Genomic DNA, 16,624 nt, shown 5'->3' on the forward strand with positions numbered 1-16,624 from the left:
CAGTGAAGCTGGAAGCCACGCTTATTCTAGTCTGGTACAACAGTAGTGTGTATTTCAAGCCCAGAGGAAAACACACACTCGCACACCAGCACACACAGATAAAGTTTTTCCACCGGAGACCACCCAGAGTACCACTGCACTGGCATTAAAAACAACTTTAGTGACAGTGTTGAGATTTATGTGACAGGAAGAAAACTCCATCAGCCAAACAGACTCTGCAAAGTCGTCTTCAGGCAAGAGGCCCGCAAGTCCTCAAGTGACACAGGAGGGGGAAAAAGGGAAGCTCGAGCTTTTGAAAAGATTTTCAGTTATCCTAACAACATGACAACAGATTTTAGGCCCATTTCATTCATGTGGTGCAAATGCACTGTTGGTCGCTTTGTTGGTCAGGCAAATTACTCAACTCTGCACACACGTCGAGATCTACAAACCTGCCACTTCACTGAAAACTCAAACAAAGCTGACATAGTCCATTTCAAAAATCCTTGGAGCATAAATGGGGTGGAGTCACTATGTAAACACATAACAAAGGATTTGTTTTCGGAGCTGAGAGATGCATTACCTGACACATGACAGCTCATAGCCACAAATCCACAGGGATTGTGTAACCCAGGCTAATACTTGGCCAGAAGAGAGTGTGTCTTCTACATGACTAATCCTTGTCAGCCCACACTGTATACAATGATCTCCTCTACTTCCTTAAAAGCAAACTTAGTACAGCCTTTCCTCGGACAGACCAGAAGCTCTGCAGACTGTGCATGTGTAGCTGCAGAGTACAGGCTGCAAACTTACAGACAACTGATTTTATGTCATTCCACTCAAACACAGAGGGAGTAAGCACAGAAACCAACCATTTCCCAAGGACTACAAATTAGCCTGTTCATGAAGCAACCAATACTTACAGTTTTTTGAGTCATTTGACATCTTATGTCCACCTCTAGCAGAGGCTCAAGGCAGCAGCCCTACAAGTCCGCATAAAAAGTACAGGACCTCCAGGGGATCATTCCAACAACTCTCCCTGAATCAACATCTCTGACATGTCCTTTCCTCCTCCACCTCACGTTGCTTCCCTCCTGGTACACAGACACGCCTCCCTGCCCGCCCCTCTGCTCAAGCAGCTCAAGGAGCGACAGGAGACTCACTGAAGTGACATATGTCGCCAAAGCCTCTCACTTGGCAAAGAAGCTCTCTAAGCCTGTGACAATAACTGGGACAAAGGGTGCACTGCGGGGCTACTCAGTAAGCATTAAAGAATGGGTGGAGAGGAAGCGCAGGCATGTCTGTCCCCCTCTCCAGCTCACTCTCTCTCACCCTTTTTCCTTGATCTTTCCATCCTGCCCTCTACAAACTATGCACGCCCATTTACACCGGGCTCGGTCTCAATGATTTTAATGCAGTGTGTCTCAGCTCCATTGAAAAGAGAACGGAGTCATCTTCTCTCAGAAGGCCAGATCTTTTGTGGAAGTGTACTTTCATTCCCATGCAGTGCTCCAGGGTATTGATAGACGGAGGCATGGAAAAACATGTCTGAAACAGACTCGATGGCACTGATAAAACGCATGACTTGGCTTTACCTTCCTGTATTTTCTCAAGGTAGTTTCTTATCTGGAGATATGTTATGAAAGTTGCATTTCTCATTCAGCTATTCAAACAAATATTCTATATAGAGCCTCTGATGTTATCTAACTGTAGTTCCCTCAGCAGGTCTTGTTTATATTCCGAGTAAAAAAAAAAAAAAGCAGGGATTTGCAATATGGGCAAGACATATTAAATTGGTCTTGAGTTTGTTTCAGATTTGTTTTACACTACTGTACCTTAGACATCATTTTTTTATTCTAATGGAGACATAATGACTGAACTAAGAGGGTGAAGAATCCTCATGGTGCCTTGTAGGGTCATCCAAGCAGGAAAAAGAGCTGACATTTACTCTCTAGTATATTAAAGTCTGAAGACTAGTGTAAGCTCCTTGCTTGGCTTACACAATATTCTCTCACTTTTAGGGCATCTAAGCAATTAAAGAAAAAAAAGAAAAGCATTTGAACTAAAATTAGAAGTCTAAATATCTTAACAATCTGTCTACAATTACATTAAGACTTTTCTTTTTTGAATAAAGAAAGAAACCTCAGGAAGCTGCACTTTTTAGTTTTGCTGTTCAGCTTTTTTACTTTTAAATCAAAGCGTTTTATTCACTTGACTACAGTTTAACCTAAAGTCGCTTTTGGCACTGAAGGGCTGGACATAATTATGCACTTCATTTAAGAGAGCTGTCATCGCTTTAAATTAACCTATTCCATGTTTAGAAGAGCACAGTTCCTGTAAACACATAAAAAACTTAAAAGGCCAAGCCTCTTACAGACTTCCGAATTCAGTCATCGTTTGACATGCTATTAGGCTGAATAGGCATTCAGATTAACGTGAATAAAAAGACAATCACTGTGGCACGACCACTTATCTGATCTAAGTAAATACATCCAGTATAGAGTTACCTCGTTAAAGGTGGCTGCAGCAGGCACGAATTACAGCCCGATGAAAAGGAGAGAGGAGAGACTGTGTACGTGTGTGAGTGTGTGTGCGTGTGTGTCTGTGTGTATACGGGTATTAACATTTTTGTGGGGACCAAAATTGGAAGTTTATTATACTTGTGGGGATCAACAGCCCTTATGAGGACCAAAATCCTGGTCCCCACAAGTTTGAAGCCATTTTTGAGACTCAAAATGTGGTTTTAGTGTCAGGGTTATGGTTAGGGTTAGGGTAAGGGACTAGCAAGGCATTATGTCAATTAGATGTCCCCACAAGATATGAATACCCGACATGTGTGTGCATGCGCGTGTGTGTGTGTCTCAGCATGTGTGTGTCCATGAAATAAGGCAGATTGTGGCATTGACTTAATATATTGTCCACTGTGTTTTAGTCTTTTGGCTATTTGCTAACTAAACCCCATCAAATTCTTGTGATTGGGACAGTCACCCGCACCTTCCCAACTCTAAGTCTAACAGCCTTGCTCTTTCTTAAACTAGACAGGACCAAATATTTGCTGTTAAACTGTGTTAACTGACAAAAAGAAAAAGAATGATATACTCCAGTATCATTATTCTAATTATAGCCCACTCCATAAATGACTCAGCTTAGCAAAGCTCCTACACAAATAAATAAAGAGCATTCCAGGAGAATGGACAATGTTTTCAGAGACCAGCTTCACTGTGTTTGTTAAATCCGCGCATAGCTTTTAAAACAAACGAGAGAAACACGTCATTTGCAAATTCCACCCTTTCATGTTTTAAGGAGATTCTCGGTTCCCAGCAGTGTAGCCCTTCCCAGTACCTTTGTCATAATGCATGTCCTCTCTAACCGTCTTGGTACTTTCTGATAATTACAAGGCTTCTTGCTACAGACTTCGTGGTAATTGCAAAATATCTACCAAACAAACGTGCCTTCAAAAAAGCTTGACATATAATAATGGAGCAGGACGCATAGTACGAGATGACTAGATTAAAACAACAATACATGTCTGTGACATGCATACAATGAGTATCATCGAAGAGAGGCACACCTATGCTTTAAGTCACAACAGCAGCTAAGATTGTAACTCATTCTTTCACATTCTTAGATGTTGAGTTACAATTGGGAAGATTTCAGTGTGTCAGGTGACAAAAGCGCACAGGAAAGAATGACTATCGGGTTTCTGACAAACATCTGCTGACAAACAACTTCTTCAGAAAACAATATAATCGTGAAGAATATTTGTTTGTAAATCAGAACTACTATGTTACAGAGTACCTTTGATTTCATAGTAAATAATAGTTATTTGGTTAGATTAACTATTATAACTAATCCAAGCTGCCGTTCTATTCAGATTGTTTAGAGTTTGATCTACAAAATTGGAGAAAAAAAACTAACACCCAGACAAAATAAGTGTAAGCAATGTTTTGTGGAAGTGGAAGTGATATTTCAACTGTCCACAATTATGACAAAACCTGAGATCTCTTCAGATAATGACTGGTTTCTTTCTATGATTTCTTTACCTACTCAATCTCGCTGATGGGTAAGTATGGGTAGGCCACTCATTCCGGCTGTAATATTATTAAAAAACCAAAAAATTTATTCAAAAATACAGAGCCATCTTAAAAACTACCTGTACTCACCAGTAAACTGGGACAGTTCCAGCTCAAAGTGGCTGTAATACAATATTAGCATTAGTGATATATAATGTGGCCTTAACTGACCTGCTTCCCCTGTCAACAGCAACAACGTGCCCGCTCCTACCTCCACATTCAAAGCGCTGATCTGTAGTAACTTGTTGGTTTCATCGTTTCACTTTAAGTCCTTCTATGCCTGGAATTCACACAAACAGCTCCCTGACATACATCAAACATTTCCACATCAAACCTGTGCTGCCGGTGTTATGCAAAGAGGCCGGAACTCTCCGCTTTACACTCTATACAGGCATAACAGGTTTAAAACCACAGATGTGCAGCAGCTCACATTCGAAACTAGAAAAAGCTACAAATAAAACATTGTAATGCATACAAAGGCACGTGGCAAGTTACACATAAAAATGCTCCTTGTGCTATTAATCACTCTCCTGTAAACACACTTGTCTTTGTGCTCGTTTCCTGAAATTCATCTCCTCCGCAGATTTGTTATGAAATTTCAAACACCATGCAGATTTTCAGTCATTAACACATGCTCATTCAGTTTAGCACCACAACAGAGGTTTCCTTGCGTCACTGCCTAATGTGAATGTATCTTGCAAAGCACATGTGCTTTGCGCAGACCTGATGAGTGTGTGTTGCTCATGAAAGCGCTGCCAAGCTCACTCAGTTGTGCTTTAAGTGCTTCCCGCTGTGGAACACAGTGATTTGTGGAGTGACATGTGAAGAGCTGCCTCAATAAACAAGAGCTAGCCTGGCACGCAAATGGCGCGCATTCCACGCACGCTATGAGGATAATAAATTCCTAATACTCAACCCACAGTCTTTAAATTTCACTATGCGCAGGATAGTTTATTTGCAGATCTTTCATCTCAACAGAAATTATATATTTCCTTTAAAAAACTGCTAGATAAACTGAATTTCCATTCATAGAAAAAGTCAAAGTCCTCTGAGTGAGACAGCCTATAAAAGAACATGAATCACTATTGAAATATGTCCCTTGCAGTTGTAGGGTGACAAAGGGTGGCATTCAGAAGCTTAATCAGTTTCCATAGCTAGCAGCAAAGAGACAGACAGTTTGGAGACAAGCTGTCACACTCAACTTCCTCCCTTCAGACAGTGGGGCCGCAAGAAGACCTCATCAAACCTGCCTTCATCTCAAAACATTGTTCATCACCGTTGCAGAGAGGCCGATAAAGGAGCAGTGCTGTGCTCTGTTGTCTGAACTAAGCCGGTAATTAGTTTATGGGATAATCTCGAAGGCCTAAAGTGGTATTTAGCTGGGTTAGTAAAGTCTTGTAAGAGTTTTTGCTTCAAAACAGTCATCTGTGCAGCAGCTGTCCTTCGTTAGTTTGCTTAACAAACTTGCAAAAGTTGTCAGTTAAAGCACAATGTTTACATTCTGACCGACTTTTGACATTATATGTTTCTATATTACAACAGAATTACAATTATCGAAGACATTAGAAGGAAATCATTTAATATAGGGATGCAACGATACCAATTTTTTAAACCGATACGATACCGATACTTGGATCTGAGTACTTGCCGATACAGAGTACAAAAACCGATACTTCTACCCCACACACACACACACACACACACACACACAAATGCAATGAATTGGAAGACAGGTTTTATTTTATTCTCTGCCGATAAAAAATAAAATCTTAATAAAAATGACCACAAAAAAATTTCAAGTGAAAAATAAGCACTTTTGTTAAATTATTGCGGAGTCTCCACATTGTAATTTAGCAAAATATCACTGAACTATTGGCACTGTCTCAAGTTTTCAGAATAATAAATCAACACTTCTGTTCATTTATTATATTTCATATCGCAGCTCGAGTATGCTGAGAAGACGGTGCAATCCTATGTTTTCCACGACCGGCATTGGCTGGTCATCCAGAGCGATAAAATGAGTCAGAGCCTCTGTTATTTTAACTGCCCGTGGATTTTCTCTTGACATTTTTCTTCGCTTTTCCAAAACCTGAGTTAAAGTTGGCTGTTCCACACTGCTGACATTTTGTTTAGCCTAGCTACAGCAGCCTCCAGTTTCTCTTTTTTTATCTGGAGCCGCCAGTCTCACTTGCCTAACCCTGTGCCTGTTTAGCGTGGGATGTCCCCCTAGTGGCCAATCTAAAAAACTACAACAGAAATGACAAGCCACCCTCTGATTAATGAAATAAGTTAGTATCGGTTCATGGTATCGGTTAACTTTTACGAGTATGAGTACACACACATTTTACAGTATCGGCCCCGATACCCGATACCAGTATCGGTATCGGTGCATCCCTAATTTAATATGCCCCTATTGTCTTCTGTTTGTAATGTACTAAAAATGATCAACTCAGTTTTAGGTGTCAGTGTGGCTTTTTTAAGCTATTGGGAGAACACATAATTCACATTGGCAGCAAATTTCTTTTCATTTAAAGCAATGTTTCCAGTGACCCATAAACACATTGCTGTTACTGTTTGTGAAAGAAAGTAACAAACGAGAATGTGGTTTTCAGTCATAATTAAATCTTTTTGAAATGCCAGAGAGTATGTGTATTCAATCTGTAGTTTTGTCATAGTGCATCAAGTATTTTGTGATGGATCGAGATGGATCCACTGTTTGTAAGTGTAAAAAGAAATCAGTTCCACAGACAAAGTAATAAATCCTCACAGAAGAATGAAACTTGCCTCATCTTGTAGGATGAACACATAATTGCGGACACATCACCTCTCACCGCACCTTTTAAAGACTCAAAACACAGTTTCTGGCTGTTAAAACAGCAATCTTTGTATCATTTTAAAATACATAAATTACTATCTCGCTTCAAACAAATTCAGCCCGCAGCCTCCTCAGTTAAGAAAAGCCTTCACAGACACAGTTCAGGTCACTTTCATATGTGTGTGAGAATAAGAAGTGACTTGAGTAACCAGCACAGAACGTGGATTATATCTATAACAGCCAAAAAATAAAACAAATACCACAAGCAAAGGTAATTTATTATGTATCAACTAATTTAAAAAAGAATTCACTCACGAGAAACTCATCAGAAATAAATTAGTTGTCTGCCTATTGTTGATGAGCTGGAAATAAATGAGTTTCAAAGCATCTGCTGCAACATGTCAAGAGAATAAGGCTCATGAGTCACTTCAAAGTTTTCCCTCAAACCTGTACCGCAGAAATCTGCAGATCCCATTAACTCAGTTAGATAACTACAAAGCTATTTAGAAACCGACCGAAAAAGATGCTATCGTTGTCTACTTCACGTGGTGATTGCTTTCAGTCAAATGCAATCTGATTTTGAAAATTGAAGTTTGTACGTGTCCAAGTAAAATGCTGGGTAAAATGTAAATAATGTACATTTGGTGACTGTTGAGGGCATTTCAGTACACTCAATGCTCTGTCATGTTTAGGAAACCAGTTTGAGGTAATCTGAGCTTTGCAACATGGTCAGCTATCCTGCTGGAAGCAGCCATCATTGGACTGATACACTGTGATCATAAAGGGATGGTTATGGACTACAACAACTCAGGTAGACTGTGGCGTTTAAATGATGCTCATTTAGTACTAAGGGCCAAGACACTTTCCCCCACACCACTGCACAACCAGCATCAGCTTGAACCATTAATACAAGGCAGGATGGATCCATGATTTCATGTTGTTTATGTCAAACTCTGACCCTACCATCAAAATGCAGAAGTCCATTAATTTTGGGTGAGCCTGCGTGAATTGCAGCTTCAGTTCTTAGCTTAGGGCACGCAGTGTGGTCTTCTGCTGTCATGGTCCATTTGTGTTTGGAGATGCTCTTCTGCATAGCTTGGTTGTTATTTGAGTTACTGTTCCCTTAAAGCCATCTTTACACCAAGCGAACTTTTCTCTTTTGGGCCCTTCTCTGTAAACTCTAGGATAATTAATTATATGGGGAAATCACCTTAGCTTAGCTTAGTTTGTACCCATCGGGTACAAACATCCATGTGACATATATGGTTGTAATGTAGCTCAGGAGGTAGAGCAGACTGATCAGACAGTTAGTGGTTCGATCTCTGGCTCAAGTTGCATGAGTGCAGCCATCGGAGTGTTTGTGAATGGTAGTTAGTAAGCACTTAAAAAGCATAGAAGACAGTGCTTGTGTGAATGGGTGAATGTGGCATGTTGCATAGAGTGCTTTGAGTACTCCGGAAGAGTAGAAAAGCACTACATGTGAATATAAAGTTACTTAAATTACCTTTGTTCCCCTTTCTGATGCTCAGTTTGAACTACAGCAGATTATCTTGACGATGTCTACATGGCTTGATGCATAAAGTTGCTGTCATATGATTGAGTGATTCGATATTTGTGTTAATGAACAGGTGTACCTAATAATGTGTCCGGTTAGTGTATATCATCGATTAAATGATGACAAGTCTCTCATCCTGCAGATTAACCTCTACAATATGGACTTTGACCACACTTGGCAATCCATGGTCTTATCTGCAGCTTGGTGAGTGCAGCACAGCAGCACATGCAGTTATCTGCTGAGGTATGAAGATCATCACCTGTTGGCTGTCACTTGCATACAGCGATTCCCTGGAAAATGTTACGTATCTCAACTATGACATGTAGAAATTCTTGGTACTGTCCACATCGTTGACAGTGTAAAATGCAACTGGGGAATTTCAAGAATTGTTTGAGGAAAGGCGACAATTATTTCAAACTGGTTTTCCCCTGATTTCTTCCATATATGGCATGGCTCAGAGCCAGGTGCACTTGAGAAGATCGTTTGCCTTGGTAGGTTTAAGTTACTGTTGGGACAACTACCATAAGAGCTGTACCTTGCATCTCTCTGTCTGAGCAAAAGCATCACTGCTGTCTAACACAGGCTCATGACAGGGGTACCCCTGTGAAAGTGTCAGGGCCTTGCTTCATTAGCATTTTTGGAAGACCATGAATGAAAGTGTTTGTTCTGGTTTGTGCGTCCAATTGAAAGGGTCCATTAAAGAGTGTTTTAGGGGCTCTTCTGTGTTAGGTCGGAAGTTTGGGAGCTGGTGTGTAGAGGAAAGCGCCAGAAGATAGACAAAAAAGGACAGACAGACACGACGCTACCCTTACCCTCCACCCACATCAGTCTATACGAAGACGACGCACTGCTTTGTGTCTTTCAGTCACGAACAGGTGCGCCGCGTAACGTGTGACAACACCAATCAGAATAGTAAATGTTTCAACAAAGACTCAACAAGTTGGCAAGCTGTGATTAAAACCAGGGCGGCTGGTCCCACATTCAGAGCCAAGTATCAAGTGAAGTTTCATAACTGCAACTCAGAGATTGCAACATCCCCCCAAGCAACTCTGCTAACTCGCAATTAGCAAATACCTCCACTTCTCACACAAGGTTACTACTAGGACTGAGGAAGCACTCTGGTAGCTTAGCAGTGAAAAATGAGACTACAAGGTAGCACAAAATATTGCCATGAAGAAAGAAGTCTGACAGTTTTAATAGTTCTTTAAGTAGTTACAAGTACACATTTTAAAACACATGTTACTGCTATAATTACAGTTAGATGGAGCTCATGTATAGTAGTCATATGGTTACTAGTGCTGTTTATTCAGTTTTGGCAATAGCTCATGATCAAAAAGTCAAAAAGTCAAACAGTGAATAACTGTGGAGGATACACAACCACCATTTTCATACAAATAAACAGGTCTAAAAGAAATTTATTGCTATAACTGTCATTTTTTTAAGTAGCAAATGTGAGCCACAGTCTTTTTGCACCGGAGTTTTAAGGGATTTCTCCACCATAAATAAATAAATTATGTCCCCCAAAAGAAATTTTTTATCTGAATAGAAATATTAAGCAATCTTATCTTCATGGGAAAGTAGCATCTCTGGCAAGAAGGAAAATAGCAGTTAATTTTTCAGAGCCGCTGCATGACCTGATGGTGATGCATATGCATATTAATACCTGCCAGGAAAGGTAGCGCTGGGTGCTACCAGTTTAGTGCCAGATTGCTGTGAGCAAGGTTTCGACCCTGACAAAGAATGAAAGTTAGAGAGTACGAGAGAGACAAAAACAGAAAGAAAGCGGGGGGTGCTGTGTTGTTGAGTTTTTGGGGGGTGATATCTGTGGCACAGGAGAGAGAAATCCATGGGAATTCTGCTCATTAGCATTTGAATTGAATTCCAGCAGGCGGAAAAGATGGACACTGAGTTCAGGACTGTTGTTAGTGAAATTATTGCACTGAATGTTATGGTCAAAGCTCATCTTTGCAACAAATGGAGAGCTTAATATTTCAGAAACCTGGGAAACATAATGATTATTGCAAAAAAGTATTATTATTGCATACCGTGGTATTACTGTTGTAATGTGCACAGAGCAGTTAAACTCTGAAAGGCATCACTGCTTTTGAATATTAAAGAAGCCCCTGAGTTTAATTTTAATATATGGTAATAACATTAATTAGCAATAATGACATTAGGAGTTTACTGCAATCAACTGAACAGTTAGTTGGGACAAACAGTAACTGGCCTCTGTTACTGTTTATCCTCACTAGCTCTTTCAGTGCAAACATTGACTATTTTCATCATCTAAAAATGCTTTAATTATCTTTAATTACCTTTCCTTAGATTTGAAAATGTTGAAATAGTTGTAGATTTGTAGATTTCCCACTTTAAATAAAATGGGCCCCATGCTGACCAGCTACAACTATATGATTATAATCAAATGATAATTATTTTAACACATAAATAAGAAATAGTAATCAAATGATATAGAGTTACTACCCGTACCCTCAAACACACAATAATAACATGGACTGAACCACCACTCACAACCACTAGCACTTTATATAGCCTCTGTAGAAATTATCCACATATCTCATTTATCTTAACTGCACTACTGTATAGCTCTGTGTAAATAATCATTCTGTACATACGATAATTTTTAATCCTACAACTGTTTATAACTTGCATAGTTCACATTTCTGTATAGCTGTATATCTCAGATTTCTGTATAGTTTTTCATATTTATATCCTGTTCATAGCCTGTACATAGCTTGTACTCACTACAGCCTGTACATACTTATAGTTATAGAACATTCATAACATACTTCATACCATGTACATTATAACATACCATAATAGACCCATTTCTGTAATATACTTACATATCTATATTATTGCTAATATATATTGTAATATATCTATATCACGGCTAAAGCACTTCTGGATGGATGCAAACTGCATTTCGTTGCCCTGTACCTGTGCATGTGCAATGACAATAAAGTTGAATTCTATTCTATTCTATTCTATTCTACTAATTGGAGGGAAACCTGATAAAACAGTGGCTTTTATTTACACACAATCTTTAATATAGAGCATTGTAAATATTCCTTTCACCAAAGTCCATCCTTTTTGTGAACATCAAGGAATACTGCCCACTAAATGAGTCATGTGAGCAGAGAAGAACGAAGTCTAAAAGATTTGCTTTCAGCCTTCTTGTTGTGTAGTGTGAACTTGTCCTGGCTCATGTAAATCAGTCTCAAAGCAGGGCAACATGTAAGAACACAGAAGGTATGTGTCATAGGCAAATTTTCTTGACTCCTGTTCAACAAAAGCACTCTACATTTTCACATTTTTGACCCGAGTGCATTCTCAGACTTTGTTTTGGTGTTGTGATATGCCCTAACTTTGCTGAAGTCTATCTAAAGGTGCACATCTCTCTCCAGGTTCCAGGAAAACAACAAAACTCCAATAATATATTTCGCTGGAGGCGGCCACACATAGAGAGGATGTTTACTTCATAGCCGAGGACAGGAACACGCTGTCCCAGTCAACAGGGCGATGTGCTGTAGATGGCGCATCTTATTTCTGTCCCTTCTGTCTAAAAGTATGTTTTTGTCCTGGAAAAGGGGTTTAACAGTGAGGGCAGTGTTCAAAAGCGAGAGTCCAACAGAATGCTGTGAAGAGCATTTCAAGTGCCAACACACCATGCTCCCCACTCACTAGAAGGAATTCATCCTATTGTCAACTGAACTTGTCGAAAAACTCTTGAAGGTGCGGCATGGGGGGTTAAAGTAGGCTGAGCACAGCCTTCGTGACCGCTCTCAAAGCCAGATCGACCCAACCTTCTCGTGTAGAAGTATTAGCTGCTCCAATTTAGACGGGGTCCAAAGTTATTTGTGCCCCCTGCGTGAGGCGTTGATTTCACCCAACATTTGTCGGCTGGAGCAGTCGTGACCTTTGCTCCTGGTAGTTAGGAACTGCCAGAGCTGAGAGGCAGAAAGCCAAACAACCATGGTAACAGAAATGCTGGTATCTATGTCGGGAAGATTTACAGGGAATTTGTAAGGGATTTCCAGAGAATAAAAGCTTTATCCCATGATGAGTGAAAGTTTGATGCCTGCAAAAGCTGTCACCAATTGTTTAAATAGATGGCAAGATAGACAATCTGAAGACACAATCAGCTTCTCACGCTGCAGTGCCCCCGCTATTTTAAACCACCGTGTTGATGCGCAGTGACTCCCTGTGTCAGTGCCTGCTGTAAATATTTTACAAGCATTCCAAAGGTGGACTGGCTGTCCTTGGAGCAAAGCAATAAATCCCCCCACCAAATACGCACAGAGCTGTAGTGCATCTTCAGTGGTCATCTTCTAATTAACGCGGACCAACGAAGCAGAACTGAATTATCGACCAAGTCTAAAGGCAACGTCTGCCTGTCCTTTGGAAACTGGACACAAAAACTAATACTTGGAGCAAAAAGAGCCACCTTTGTCAAACTTTAAAAACCTCTTTCAGAGGTTTTCTTTCATTTTCTTTGGTCGATTTGTTTTGTATCAAAGGCTGTGCACAGATCGTGTATGGCACCGTGGTACTCGATAGTGAATCAAATGCAAGAAAAATATACTTACTAAAAATACAGTTTGCACAAAGCATTAGTTAAACCTGCCAAGATCAATCAAGACACTATTCTCACAGCTGTTATCTTCATTCTCTATTCCAAAGAATAAGTTCAGAAGCACACAGACACACATATACATATATGCGGTATTCTCAGATTACCAGTTAATCCACACAAACGTGTTCTCTGAGTCTACTAATATGCAAAAGATGTGATCGCTGTGCTTCTCTAGGATAGTAAACATCCCTGTTTCGTTCACATTCCTTTTTGCTGCAGTATCCTGCTGCCTTTGCCGTCTACTTTAAAACACTAACTTTAATTTGTTCCCCTCAGACAGATGAATTGTTTGAAGCCTTCTGTGAATTATCTGTAACTTAACTTATGCAGCAAAGAATTTATTCGTTTACAATTTACTGTCGCTGCATAGCTGTGCATGCCCATTAAGTCACAAAGACCATTATGATAAACAGCTAATCGCAGATCTGAAAATTTTATTTGACTTTGTTCTTTCACTTTCTCACAATGGCAATCTCCAACCGCCTCATCAGCAGCTTCAAAACAGAAATCAATTTCTGTTGAAAACAAGAAACGCGCGCATTAAACTGCCTGAAATGTCTCTGGAAGCGACAGAAAAGCAAAGCCATTTGCAATCAGGTCTGTTCCACCATTAAATTTGATTATTGGGTTATGTTATAGTCATTCAAGCAGTGGCCTCATGTTGATACCATAATTTTGTTGACTATAAGTGACTGGCATGGAGTTTTACTCTTCCCCATGCATCACTGATTAAGTGGCTAAGAAATTCACCCCCTGCCTGGTAAGGCTCTTACATTAAACTATCTGCTTCTAATGGATAACCATGAGCTGCTCAAATGCTGACGGCAGCTAAATATACTCTGTTCTGTCACAACACATTTGGCAAGATATTAAATCCACGCGATCTATAAAGCAACAGCTGACTGTTGGAAACATATGCCATGTACAACAGGATATTAGAGTGTAACATTAAGTCAATAAAATATGTATGTTACAGAGTCATGGAGGTGTCGCTGTCAAGTTTCAGCCTCTGAATAGAAGGACGTGATTTACTAATGCAGCAGGCTCCGATTATACAATTATGTAGGTTGCCAAAAAGCAATTATCTCGTCTTTTGCCTCAAAATTTAGCTGAGATAGGTGGAGACAACATGCCTAACATGTTACTCATGCTGAACATGCCGGTACCGGGGTGACAATGTGTTGTGCAACCTGTGAAAAGCAGGAGCAGGAGGTGCTTTCCTGGCACCCCGTTTCATTTATGGTGTCTCATTGGTGCCACTGTGGAGCTCCCGTGTTTGCTTTTGAAAGTTTTGATTTTCATTTCACAGTGTCAAAGTGTTATGACATTTCCTGCATGAATCCACCATCAGTTTGCATTCAGTCACTTGCTTCACAATAAGTGCACTCAGAAAAACCACTCACCATCTGACATTTCAAATTTACCATCCTTTCTGTGCTTGTAATAATCCAGAAAATGCCGGTGAGTCATGAATGTGGAAGGTTCAATTCATGTTGTTCTGGAAGCATTTATTTAAAACAACCTAGATGATAAAAAAAAAACTAAACTGGGAAGAGCCAAAATAACTGATTGTTTCTGTGCACTGTTTGAGCCAACAATAGAAAATTGAACTGACTAGTTTGATCAGCGTATTGTTTGCAGTCGTTTCTTCACCAAAATTCTATCCTGAACTGAGGATCTTTGACTTTGATTGCATAAAAAACGTCAAATGCAAGCTTCAGTTTAGAAACTGCAATGGGTGTTTTGATTTTTTTTATGTTTTTAAATGTGAGAAAATCGAATGTCTGGTTTTGTTTGACCAGTAAATATTTTTTCAGTATAAACTGCTTACCCTACTGTTGAAGGTTAAAAATCTGCAGCTGGACTTGAGGATGTAGACCAGCATGTAAAACTGAGCACCGGAGGCTGAATTCTGTCATTAGTCATAAGGTAACCAGTCATGGGTGATTTCTACATCTTGGAAAATGTTGTCCTATCTGCGGTGGTCATCAAAATTATGATTTGTCCTTTAAAGATGGTCTTCATTAAAAAAGAGAGAGATATAGTAGTTGCTACTGTACATAAATATGTCTCCTTATGATTGATTGCAGGCCACCCATCAGACTGACCAAACAACATTGTTGTCCCATAAAAGCATTCATGTGTGCATGTGTGCGTGTGTCTCACATATCCAAACAGAAACAGTAAAGACATCTGCAAAGAGCATCTGTATGCACATATTCACAGTGTGTGTTTCCATCGGCTGAGACTACAGGACCCTTGACACGCGAGCAAAATCTGAAAAAGCTGACAACAATCGCAACACGGGATGTTTTTTTAAAATTAAAAGCTGACCCTGTTCTCGTGCCACAGCCTGTTCTACTGTAAATTACTTTATTGAAAGCTTTGTACAAACATCACCACAGGGAGTGAGGACCGCAGGATTCCCCAATTACCACATTTCAGTCATGTTGGGTCACGCAAAGAAAGAGATGCGACCCATTTCACCATGACAAAGCTGCAGAGTCCTGAATAGGCCAGCTTCACAGGACTAAGCCTGGCTAATGCTCTGGGCGACTCACCCACTAACCCACCGCTGCTCCTCACCCTCTCAGAGGCGTAGTAACCGAGTAACAGAGAGTGAAACGCACTATTAGTGCTGGGCCATACTACAAATTTTAGTACGGATCTGATTGCAATATTTTTAACCTATAAAGGCAGCTTATTTAGGGGGTGCCCTGATTTATGAAATGAATCAACATCAATTTGCGCATTTTAAACATTTAATGACCACTAAATGGCTTAATTTCCACAATAAATAGATAAATGATACAACGCAACACACCTTTCACTATTTCATGTATTCTGAACCTTTTTTTTCTTCTTTTACTTTTTTTTTGGGGGGGGGGGAGATGGAATTTAAATGTACCTGTCTCTAAAGTACTTTAGGTGTGACAGGTGACACTAAAAGGCTTGCGCATGTATATAGCAAAGGATAGAAACAAAATACAGATCGATACCAATACCAGTGCTGGATCTTTTGCCCCCTTTATTGGCTATGAACAGTTTGCACGTAAAGCTTCCTCCATTTGGAAGAGATGTAAGGAAAGTGGGCAGGTGACTTTAACATTAAAGTAAGAAGGTAAGAGTCTAATGAGAACCTTTGCAGGCATTTGTGGCTCTTTATCTTCACTACATGATTTGGCACTTGAGCTCCGATATCATGCTGAGGTACAGGTGCAAGTTTTTAAAAGTCTGCCTCTGTATATAAACACTGATAAATAGCCCATCCACTCTTCTCGCATTATATCCCTCTATTGCAAAGCTGAACGCCTCCTTCTTCCGCAAGTCAGACTAAAATAACATAAAGCAGTCGCATTTTTTTTGTTCTACTACTCACCCCTACGAAGAAGAGCAGCTGGAGTGATGAATCAATCTATCAGGGATTTGCCCTCAGCTTTCACGGTAGGCGCTTCTGTTATTTAACATTTTAAGTGGATGACAACTTTTTAGTCCACGCTATGATTAAGCGCTGACGGTATGACAAACATCGTCAAGTTAGCTGCATG

General features: G+C 40.0%; 1 protein-coding gene across 10 annotated transcripts in view; it reads right to left on the minus strand.

The window, feature by feature from the left end:
* The window catches only part of chl1a (cell adhesion molecule L1-like a), a 51,716-nt gene extending 35,092 nt beyond the window's left edge, over positions 1-16,624 (minus strand). For 4 of the 10 annotated variants that reach the window (XM_085146477.1, XM_085146476.1, XM_085146474.1 and 1 more), the window contains exon 1: positions 903-2,006. The gene's annotated coding sequence lies outside the window, so the exon portion shown is untranslated. Of the gene's footprint in view, positions 1-902; positions 2,008-16,455 lie in introns of those variants that run through there. The other 6 variants (XM_085146481.1, XM_085146473.1, XM_085146479.1 and 3 more) reach the window with 4 other exon arrangements.

This window comes from Neolamprologus multifasciatus, chromosome 20 (genome assembly GCF_963576455.1).
Source record: "Neolamprologus multifasciatus chromosome 20, fNeoMul1.2, whole genome shotgun sequence".
Taxonomy (NCBI): domain Eukaryota; kingdom Metazoa; phylum Chordata; class Actinopteri; order Cichliformes; family Cichlidae; genus Neolamprologus; species Neolamprologus multifasciatus.